Source organism: Crocuta crocuta, unplaced genomic scaffold, assembly GCF_008692635.1.
Source record: "Crocuta crocuta isolate KB4526 unplaced genomic scaffold, BGI_CrCroc_1.0 scaffold26, whole genome shotgun sequence".
NCBI lineage: Eukaryota > Metazoa > Chordata > Mammalia > Carnivora > Hyaenidae > Crocuta > Crocuta crocuta.
The window spans coordinates 1,500,928-1,513,117 of NW_027532249.1; positions in this window are offsets into that span (position 1 = coordinate 1,500,928).

Below are 12,190 nucleotides of genomic sequence, written 5' to 3' on the forward strand. Positions count from 1 at the left end.
GTCCAGGCGGGCCTGGCGCCTCCCTCCTCTCCGCCCGGCTCCCGCTCCTCGTCCCCTAGGCCTCTTAACCCCGGCCCGCCGCCGCGGGTGCCCCACCGAGGCCCGCCCCCCTGTGCGCCCTCTTCCTTGGGCCGCCTCGACACCGCGCAGTCCTAGCAGAGAGAACAGAAAGGGGGGCTGAGGAACCCTTTACTGGGGAAGCCTGGCCTGGCCTGGAAATGAGCGGGTCCCTGGGGCGCCCACCGAAGCGGGTTGGGGGTGGAGATAGGGTGAGATGGTGGAGACTTTAAAGGTGGGGAGGCAGGCGGGAAGGACCAGGTTCCGGCCCCTCCCTGCCCCCACTTAGCTGCCCCCTGTCGCTGGCCCTTCCCGGAGGGAGACCGTTTCCGCTGAGCCTCCGAGGGCAGGCGGGGTCCCACCCGGAGCCGCTCGGGGTGGGTTCCAGGGACGCGCGGGCTGGCGGGGCGCTCCGCAGCTTCCGGTGCGCTCGGTCCCCGCCGGCCCCCCGCCCGCGCCGCGGGGTCAAACCCTGCCCGAGAGTGCTTTGGGACATGAAGGCGGAGTTTTTCAGTGTGACTGTGACACTTGCCCCCCGCCACTCCCCCTACACACACATCTAACCGCGCGGGCTTTGGTTCTTATGTCCTCGCTTTCCTGCGTCTCCGTCTGGAAATACAGATACCGTTCCATTTCGACAACTCCGAATCGTTCGTAGTGGGATTTAGTTAAAAGCGAATACCTGACTCCATCTGACAATGAACACACACACACACACACACACACACACACACACACACACACACACACACTGCACAGTCGTCTCCCAAGCCTCTCCACTGGAAATCAGCGATGAAAAGCTCTTAGGCCCCGGGAGGGCGCAGAGGGCCAGGTTCTACCCCAGCCGGTCCCCTAAACTTCCCCCGTCCCGGGTGCCGCGTGGACTCCCTTTTGCTCTTGGGGGGTAGGTAGGTGTGCCTGTGCGGATGTTCTTCGAGTCAGCGCCGCGCTGGAGGAGTGAGGACGCTAGGAGCGTTTAATCATACAGGTCTCGCTTCTCTATCCTCAAGGGGCCGGCAGAAGTCAGGCGGATTCCCAACTGAATGAACTAAGCCGTCTCTGGGCACCAGGAGACGTCTCTGCCTATGCAAAGCATGGCTCCAAATTTCTGTTCTAACCTGGTGCAGCCCTGATCTCGCTTTGAACTCCACTCCTCCTGCTTCCCAGGGTTTGCAGGACAGCGTCCCCGCTCACCCCCGTCCCCCACACCTGTTTCCGTCACACCCTCCAGGAGGTAACAGTCCCCACTTGTTAGGGCCTGCCTTCCCGGCCCTCTAGGCTCTGGCCCCTCCCCTCCTTGCTCAGCTTCCCTGGTTCTTTCCCTACCCCCACTGTCTGCTCCACCCAGCCTGGGCCCTTCTGCTGCTGCGCCCCCTCCCCGCCCCCAGGCATGCTCACCACTGACACCCACACCTAGAACTCTCCCCAGTCCACTCCTGTGGACGGTTCCAGCTGGCAGGGCTCACTCACTCCTGTGCCCGTTCGTGTGGCAGATACTCAGTGTTTCCCGGGGGAAATCATGGTTACTTCTGGGCCTGAATTAGGCCCTTGGGGAGCAATCGTCCCTCTTCCAGGCGGTCTTGTGTGGTAGAAAGGAATGACCACCGGGTGGTGAGTCAGGGTGACTTGGATTTCAATTCCGGTTCTGTTTCCAATCAGCTTTGTGTTCACTCAGATTCTCTGGGCTTCAGTGTATTCATGTGTAAAATGAAAGGATTATCCCAGGGGCTCTGGTTCTGCGGCACCTTCAGTTGGAATGTACATCCACCAGAGACTTTTGCATGCGTTTCCCTGTGTGAGCACTTTAGGTAGGGAGACTCCGGAAAGCCTGGACCGCACCCCCTCCCGGGCCGAATGGAAATGCCACGCAGAGAGGAAGCAACAATGCTCTTTTACCCGCACCAGCAGTTTCTTTTCAGACACACGGAAACTTTGGGAAAGTCCTAATGTGTGTCTGTGCTTGGAAAGAGGTAGAGAACTTTAAACATTTTCTTTTTTGGAGTTTTCCAAATGTTTCCAGTTTTAAGGATTAATTTCCTTAACCTTTGGGTGCCTGGCCCTGACCCCCTCCCTCACCCTCTGTAATGCCAGGGAAGCAGGTGAGGGCCTCACAGCCTTGTCCACACTCCACCATCACACGTTAAGCCTGAGATGAGCCGGTTGTCCTCTCCTGAGTACTCAGCACCTAATTTAGGCTGTTTGTTGCCATTGCTCAGTTGAATTATTGACTCTAAGTAAACGCTCCCAGGCTCCAGCCTCCACCCTCCAGCCCCGACTTTCAGTTTGCCCCCCCTTTCCCCTTCTACCTCCATCCCACACTGGGAAGAACCTCCTGTGTTGCTGCGAACACCCCAGTCCCCCCAAATCCCCACACAGCCATCCCTGGGCCACCCCTTCGTGCACATGAATGTCACCGTCAACCGTGGGGCATGGGGGTCCTGGAAGCAGGTTGGGATGTTTGCACAGGGCACCCTCCATCTTGGGTGCTGAAGCAGTGGTCCGGGCCCCCAGTGGGCACATCCTAGGGGCCATGCAGGAAGGGGTGCAGCCCGAGGCCTGGGTCCTCTGGTGTGTGGCAGCTGTTAACAATAGGTGTTATGTTATTATTGCCTTATCTTCTCAACTTTCCCATAGGTTTGTAAATTTCTCAGATGCAGCCATGGTGGCTGGGAAGGAACTGTGAACGAAACAGTCCAGGGAACGGGGGACACAGACGTCCTGGCCACAGTCTCAGTCTCTGCTGGTACAAAGCTGCCGCTGAAGGTATGATAGGGAGCTGCTTTCCCTTCATGGGCACAGAGAAGGGACGGATGAGTACAGAGTTCCACGTGGCTGAGAAAAAGGGCCTCTGAGAGAGGAAGCAGACCTGCAGGAAGGGGCTGCCAAAGGCTGGAGGTCTTTGAAAACTGGGCACAGTCTCTCTAACCCATTCTGAGTCGAGTGTGATGAGAGAGGAAAGATGTGAGTCCCTATTCATTCGAGAGCTCTGGGGTCCCTCCCCCCCGCCCCCGCAATACTGGCTGGGCAGTTAGGACCACAGGTCTTCTGGATCTAATCCAGCCCCCCCAACATGAACCGAACAGCCACATGTGCTTGTGCCCTGCTCGTTTGGGAGCCAGTAAGCTGCTAAAGCTGCCTGACAGCTGTAGGCAGATGGATAAGCCAAGGGCCAAAGAACTGAGGAGGCTGGGCCTGGCTTTCACACGCAGCTCCGTCCCCATCCCCCTTGGAGTTTCTATGAGTTCGTCTGGACAGGGGAAATGGTCAGGTGACGAGGCACACCCACCTACGCTCCCCCTCTGGCCACTTTTGTGTTGGGCTGGGAACAAAAATAAAGATCCTGTTTTATGTACCTTTGCTAGACAAGACAGGTTTGGGATGTGTGATTAAGAATATCTTTGTTTTAATGGAATCGCTAATTTCCTGGAGTGTGAGAGGAAGAGCATGTGGTGTGGGGCTCCCTGCAGCCTCTTCTGTTCTACGTGGGAAATGAATCAGAAAGTTAACTGTGACCCTTAACCCTGCATCCTGGAAGTTCTAGGCTGAGATAAAATCTGTTTTCTCATTAGCCAGTGAGAGAGTAAGACCAGATGATCTTAAAATTCCCTTGTGGCTCTCACTTCCTGTAACTGATCAATACCTGTCCTAACTTAAATCAGTCAAGAGCCAGCTGATCTAGAACGCGACCTCATTGTCCCGTGTCACCTATTTCTAAGAAAGCAGTGAGCATATATCCATGAAGTACACCATGAAGAATAAACATTCATGCATAGAACTGAGTGTAGTAAATCAACTGTGTCCCAAATAGGATGTGACATCTCTCTGATGGGAATGGAGTTGTTGCCATGTTGTATGGCAATGAGGGAAAAATGCATAGCACATCTGGCTGTAGTCAAATGGCTTTACCCAGAGCCCAACCTAAATTTGTTATTTTCCCAGTCATGGAATCAGCTCTAACACTGACCATTTTCATTGATACTGTGCACAATATAAGTCTTCAGTATGTTCTGGAAGAGCTCTGCATGAGGTGACAGAACCCTAGGATCTGATCCCTGCCTGATGTGACCTGTAAGCTTCAGCTACTTCCTCAGCAACATGACGGTGGGGGATGGGGGAACGGGCGGGAAGTGAGCAGATGCAAAGATCTTGAGTGTAAACATCTAGGGCTCCCCCAGCACCCCCAGGCCACACTTATGGGACCTCCCCCTCACTCTCCCCCACCCTGGCCCCTTATACATAGACACATGGCAGGGTGTGCAGGATTAGGGGCTGAGGCCACAAAAATCAGCCCAGCACTGTGGAGGAGTGGGGAGAAGTGCTGGGAGGAGCATTTCATGGGGAGCTGCCCAGGAGAAGGGGCTCTGATATATCCCAGCCAGGTGACTTAGGCTGGAGACAAGGGGACGTAAGGAAAGTCACCTTCATCTAGGGATTTTTTTTTTAATTTATTTTTTAGAGAGAGATAGAAACAAAGTGTGAGCGAGGGAGGGGCAAAGGTAGAGGATGACTTGGAATCTGAAGCAGGCGCCAGGCTCCCAGCTGTCAGCACAGAGCCTGATGTAGGGTTTGAACTCTGGAGTGAGTGGTGAGATCATGACCTGAGCTGAAGTCAGATGCTTAACCGACTGAGCCACTCATCTAGGGATTTTTAAAACCAGCTGAAGCACAACAATTTTTAGGACTCGCCTTGGGCAGTTTATATTTTTAAAAAGAATCTTTATGATATTTTTCCATTAAAAACTAGTAGATGAATTTTGCAAGATGAAAATTCTGGAGAGCAGTTGCACAACGTTTTGAATGTCCTGAATGCTACTGCATTGTACACTTAAAAATGGTGACTGTGGCACATTTGACGTTATGCACTTTTTTTAAACCACAATTTAAAAAGGGGAGGGGTAGTAATAGACAACTTGACAAAACTTGGAAAAGACTGAAAAGTAAACAAAAGATAAAATCTACATCCCAAACACCATTAATTAATTAGTTAGTTAACATTTTGACACATTTCCTGGCAGCCTTTTTTTTAGTTAACATGTAGTATAATATATTTTAAAATTTTCAACATTTATTCATTTTTGAGAGTGAGAGGGACAGTGTGTGAGGGGGAGGGGCAGAGAGAGTGGGAGACAAAATCAGAAGCAGGCTCCAGGCTCTGAGCCATAGCACAGAGCCCCATGCAGGGCTCGGACTCACAGACCGCAAGATCATGACCTGAGCTGAAGTCAGATGCTTAACCAACTGAGCCGCCCAGACACCCCTATAGTGTAATATTAGTTTCAGGAGTTGAATTCAGAGATTCATCACTTACATATAACACTCAGTGCTCATCCCAAAAAGTGCCCTCCTTAATGCCCCTCACCCATCTAGCCCCTCCCCTGCCCACCTCCCCTCCAGCAAGCTTTCCTGGCAGTGTTTTATTCTACAACTACTTTCCTTAAATTTCATTAGGTTCATGTTGCCTGTGTGCTTCAAAACAAATGAACTTTGTAAACGTAGCTTCTTCGTGTTTGTATGATGCCTCATAAAACCACCCTGAGTGCACAACATCTTATAGAGTATTCTAATTATTATTCTAATTATTCTTCGAATTATTTCCTCCTGTTTGGCTCTTTGAGTCATTTCCTATTTTTCACTACTATCAATAATGCTTCAACAAACATCTTTGTGCATGAAGTATTTTTGAATTTAGACTTGAAGATTTGTTCCTAAAAGCGCAATTACTGGATCAAATGCTATGATTACAAGGATTTAGATCCATGATGCCAGTCCTCTTTCCAGAAGAGAGGCCCAGAGAGTATCTGTGCTGGGAAAATCTCATTGCAGCCTGAGGGTGAGAATTTATTTATGAGGAGGGAGACCCTCACCAGCCCCCAAACCTCCTCTCCTGGTCTTCCGATGCCTGGAATTCTTTGACAGAGAGACAAAGCCTGTGCTTTTTCCTTAAACAAGAAATGCTTTAGAGGTGCAGCTGGCAGAGACTTGAGGTCTGGTGTGTGTGAATGAAGGTGTTGGCCCCTGCCCCATTAGAATGGTGGGATCCCTGGGAGCCCCCACATGCCACTGAGGAAGGGAAGGACACTCGGGCCAGCTGTACCCGGAGTCTGCACTTGGGGGAAGGAAGCTTTGCCAATACAGCTCTATAGACCCCAAGGGGGCACTTTACTGGTGCTCCTCCTGCCAGGACAACTTCCTTTGCAAAGTGTTCTCTGTCCCTTTCTATGTGGCTTCTGCAGTGTCCTCTCCTTGGGAATGGTAGAGCACCCAACTCTCCCCCTAATAAAGTGAAGCGGCTGGGATTAGTGCGTCATGGAGCTTGGAGATTGGACAGTGGGTTTAATTTCAGCTCTGCCACGTGGGGAAATGCGGGACATCATTCCAGCCTTACAGGATCGTTGGGCACATTGTGTGTTGGGAATGTAAAGGTTCTTTTCATTTGATGTCTGGCATACCACAGGCACTCAGCACGTTTGTCTTAAAGTATGTACCATATAAACAATTAATCTCTCAGTCCTCGAACTGCAGAAGACAACCTTGTTTTGTTGCAGTCATAGGGGTATAAAAAATTAAGTTTGTACTAAGTAAAATTTGATTCGAGTGATTATGTGATTTGGAAGGGTGTGTGTATGTGAGTATGTGTGAGAGCGAAATACTGAATTACCTTTTATGTAAAATCAAACAAATGTTTACCTAGTTGATAAACAGTAAATGTTCAATTCTACGTGTTAGTAAAGGAAGAGAAAAGAGAGGACAGGAAGAAGACAAACGGGAGGAGACAGACAGGCAGACAGACTTCCATGGGGAAAGAGAGAAGGAGAAACCTAGAGAAAACGGGCCATGCATTTCCACCAACGTATGTGCCAGTGGAAACACCATGCTGGGCTCTGCCTGGGCTCTCCCTCTGCCTACTGGACCCGCTTCTAGGCAGGGCCTGGGGGGTCAGAGCTCCAAGGTCAGAGCCACATCAGGCTGTTGTCTGGTTCTGTCGTAGGACACTATTTTGAGTGCTGATGATTCATTGATTTACTCACTCTTTTCTTCAACAAATGTTGAATGCTTACTACATCCCAGACACTGTGCTATATTCTAATTGTAATTGTCATGAAGTTTTAGCAACCTCTGCAGCAGATAAAGAAGTAACAATTATACTGATGTGATGTGCTGGGAACTAATAGTGATGGCTGCCATTCTTACTATTAAAAGACTGGGAAAAATCTGTTTCATGTTAATATTAAGGAAGAAAGTGATGGAAGTGAATGAATGAGTGTGTCCAGAAGTCAGACCCCCCTCCCCCACCCCCCCGGAAAGCATGAGAATGATCCACTGGACGCTCAGGACTCAAAGGGCCCATTCTAATGAGATGAGGGGTCTCCCAACAAGGCTGGGAGTCCCCAGTAGTGAAGGTGACCACATAATGAAACCCAGCTTTGGGGCAAGGAGCCCAAGTCCCAAGGAGTGGCATTTCCTGGGGACCTCCTACGACCTCTGGCTTCTCCTCCTGAGGTTGACCAGTAGTTTCTAGCGTCTTGCTCATAATGAATCCAACGAGCATTTGTATGCGTTGCCAGGATACATTTTTTGTGATAAAAATCCTACAGGCATGAACTTGCATCCACTGATGGCTGGAAAAAGATTTCATTTAATTTATCCCTGCACTGAACCTTGACCTTTGGTTCAGCCACAGAATTTTGTTCCCTCCCCATGATTTGGCTTGGCTGTGCGTCCCCCTACCCTGAGTCTCTGAGCTTTCTTAATTCAGCCCAAGCTTTCTGAGGAGCTGAGCATCTCCCGGTGAAGCTCCTGCTTCTTGTTTCTTGTTCCCTTCAGTGCCACCTCTGTTTGCTGGTCTGATTTCCACCTGTGTCTTCTGCTTGGCACTCCCAGGCAATATGCTCCATCCACCTTTGGGACTTCTGCCCGTCACCCCCTTGGGCCATTTCCCTCACCTCCTCCTGGTGTGTGTCAGCTTGCCTCTCCCTGCCTCGGGATGCGTCCGCATTGTTTGGACCTGGTCATCTATTTTCCAGCCTTTCCTATCACTAACTCAGCTGTTACATAATGAAATGGTGCCAAGAAAGATAGTTAAAGCTCTACTGCATTTTCACAATGCAAAGCACAATCTGGAATGTTCCAGTTATTTACCCCTGTGGGATGGATTAACTTAATGTACATCATCCCGACCTCTAGGATGGAATAATCTGATGTGTTCTTTTTCTGGTCCCAGATTCTAGTTGGACATGACATCACTACACAGTTATGTCAGGATTGGACTTTCAGTCTGTCCTGTGTGTCTGCACCAACCTCAGTATTATGTGCTCACCGAATGTCTCCATGACCAGATTCTCCAGGTGTTCCTCATTTGGAAGTCTCACTTCCTGGACCAGATTGAAAGTTCCCAAGGTTAGAGACTAGACCTCCTATCTGGGGTCCACAATACTCAGGATACTACTTAATATGTCAATACACCCAGTAAATAATTATGAATGAAGAAAATAAGAGTGCAAGAAAATTTCCAGTGCAGAGGACTTTCCTTCTCTGGAGGGAGGACCCAGAATATCATGATAAGAAATCATGAAAAATTTAGTAATGCCTCCCTGAACAAAGACGTTTCCACTAGGGTTTTCTCAGAATTAAATATAAATTCAGGTGGCATTTTATTTTTTTTTAAGTTTATTTACTTTGAGAGAGGAGAGAGAGAGAAAGAGAGAGAGAATCCCAAGCAGGCTCAGCACTGTCGACACAGAGCCTGATGGGGGGCTTGAACCCACAAACCGTGAGATCATGACCTGAGCCAAAATCGGAGTCTGATGCTCAACCAAATGAGCCACCTAGGTGCCCCCAGATGGCTTTTTATAAAAACAGAGTCGGGGGCGCCTGGGTGTCTCATCGGTTGAGTGTCCGACTTTGGCTCAGGTCATAATCTTACAGTTCGTGAGATCGAGTTTCACATCGGGCTGTCTCCTGTCAGTGCAGAGCCCGCTTCAGATCCTCTGTTCTCCTCTCTCTCGCCTTGCTCTCCCTCTCTTTCTCACAAAAATAAACATTTAAAAACAGAGTCAAAATGGTTCACAAGTGATTCTGATCAACGAGTTATTTGCCTGGGTTCCGTTGTTAGTCATTCCCTCTGGTCCAGTCAGGAACTGAGTTTTCATCCAGGTGGTAGACATCCTGGAAGGTGGGGCAGTGGGGTCCCGCCCCCCCCCCGCCTTCCCACAAGCCCTGTGGCCCCTGCTCCAGGGCTCTGGGATGAGGGGAGCACTTCCACCTGACAGGCTTGCTGGGAGCACCTGAGATGAGGTGCGGGAAGATGCCTGCAAACCCTGAACTTCCGGACCAAAACAACGTGCCATTCTTACTGTTCCTTGTCTAGGGTAAGAGAAGGCTATTTGGAGAGTTCAGCTCAGTTCAAACGGGAGCCCACCAGCTCTCAGCTGCCTCAGCTGTTCTCAGGAATTTTGTGGCAGCCCCTCCCTTGCGTCTCAGCTGGCCCTGTGATCCAGAAGGCATCACCCTCCACTCACCCTGACGGCTCATCTCCTGGTTCTGTCCCATCCCCACTAAAGTGTATCTGTGACTAACTGCCAAATATAGGCTATATGGCTCGTTCACTTAATCAGGAGAGATCAAGCCATCTGATGCTGTGTGCCCGGTGCTCCAGGCAGGGGACATCATGCTTTATTCAATGCATCTCATTTAAGAATCATCCTTCTCAAGGCAGGTATTACTCACCCTTTTACAGACGAGGAAACCAAGTCTGAGAGAGGCCAAGTAACTTGTCCTGGCCTCTGGCTTCTTCTTAGCTCTAACTGCTGCTTTTTCTTTTCTTCTTTCAAGTTCTACTAGATTGTAGTGACAACACTTGGTGTGAGATCTACCCTCTTAGCAAAGCATACACTGTATCATTTATTGACTGTGGATAACAAGGTTGTACAGCAGATGTCTAGAACTGACTCATCTTGCTCAACTGAAACTTCGTGTCTGCTGATTAGTGGCTCTTCATTGCCTAGATCCTAGCTTTTTTTTTTTTTAATGTTTTATTTTATTTTTGAGAGAGAGCGCGCAAGCAGGGCAGGGGCAGAGAGAGAGGGAGACACAGAATCTGAAGCAGGCTCCAGACTCCGAGCTGTCGGCACAGAGCCCGACGCGGGGCTCGAAGTCACCAACTGTGAGATCATGACCTGAGCTCAAGTTGGAGGCTTAACTGACTGAGCCACCCAGGTGCCCCTAGATCCTAGCTTCTTAAAGAAGAAGTGGGGCCCGGAACTCGGCAGCTGTATTTACACTGGCATAATGCAACAGAACTGTTTCAGCTGCAATAGAATTGATTGGAAATTGATGAAACAGGAGGGACTATTTTGTCCAGTGCTTATTCCAGGGAAAGCTGGGGGCCATGAGGCTTTCCTTCAGGGGTGAGACTTTCTCCCTAGCCTTGCCCTTCCTGTGCATCCTCGCTGGACCAGAGCCTACACTCACCCACCATGTGGACACACTGAGCTGGCAGCCTCTGTTCCGAAGTCCCGTCAGAGGCCATGCCTTGTCCCTTCTCTCATTTGGCTTCCACTCAACAGAGCAGCTGGAGAAGTGGCACCTCAAGGGCTCCCCAACTATTTTTATGTGGCCATCTGCCTTCTTGGCCAGGCCTGGCAGGCAGCAACAGGCCTGAGGAATGCCACAGCAGGTGGGTGACGCCCAGACAGCTGAGGATGCCCAGCCCTGCCCCTGACTGTTGTGGGGACACTGGAAGTGTGGTGCGAGGATACCAAGAGAAAAGGAATGCCTTTTTCATGTCACAGGGAGGGTGACGTGGGTGCCCTCGGGTCCTTTTCCACTTCTAAGACCACCCTGCCATTGCCGGGTGCAGGCGTCAGGGCTGGGCGGGCAGCACAGTGTGGCGGGCCGCTGATCTGGCCGCCTCCTGGCCTCGGGACCATCAGAGGAGAGGGCAGAGCAAAAACGCTCTGTGGAGGGGAAGCCTTGGCTTCAGCCCGCCTGGACTGAAAGCTAAGCCTGGGGCAGGTGGGGCTTCTCTCCAGAAACGTGGAGTGGCACGGCTGTGGTCAGATCTGTGGTTAGAGGAAGGGCTTGCCTCACTCACAGTGCCCTAGGACAGAGGCAGCATTGAAAACCAATCAATAAAAACCCCCTTTTCATTACAGAAAATTTTAAATATATGCAAATTAGACATGGGCTAACAAACCCAGCTTCATGCGGAAGTATTTCTCTTTTTTAAAGTTTATTTGTTTTTTTATTGAGAGCGAGGGCACACACCTGAGCGGAAGGGGGAGAGAGAGAATCCGAAGCAGGCTCTGTGCTGTCAGAGCCTGATTCGGGGCTCAAACTCACAGACTGTGAGATCACGACCTGAGCCGAGATCAAGAGTTGGATGCTCAACCGACCGAGCCACCCCAGGCGCCCCACTGTATTTCTTTTTTTTTATTTTTATTTTTTAAATTTATTTCTGAGAGAGACAGTGTGAGCAGGGGAAGGTCAGAGAGACAGGGAGACACAGAATCCGAAACAGGCTCCAGGCTCTGAACTGTCAGCACAGAGCCCAATGCAAGGCTCGAACCCATGAACCGTGAGATCATAACCTGAGCCGAAGTTGGACGCTTAACCAACTAAGCCACCCAGGCGCCTCCCCACTGTATTTCTTAAACCTTGACAGTACACCTCTTTCCTGACAAAAGAAAAGCAAGAAAAGGGTGTTCTTGTGTCAGATATATAGTAAAGGCTTAATTTGCCTTTTTTCAGGAAGAAGCAGGAAAATAAATGTGTCAGATATTTTGAAGATGGTATATTGAATTTTTGTTACATCTTTCTTTCTCCTCAATGTAAAAGGTGTTTCCTTCCCAAATACTTAGAAGGCCTGCTTCCTGCCATGCCCCATGCCAGGCGTCCACTGGCTCCTGGGGTCCAGGCGTCTGGAGCCCTGAGCTGGCACTGCTGCCAGTGTGAGAAAGGCACCTAAATTCTAGATTCTAGGCTTCATTGTCTGCAGGGTAATCATAATGATGACGACTGCCAGTGTGAGAAAGGCACCTAAATTCTAGATTCTAGGCTTCATTGTCTGCAGGGTAATCATAATGATGACGAGCTTAACCATGCTGTTTATGAAAATCAAATAGGACTATCTTCA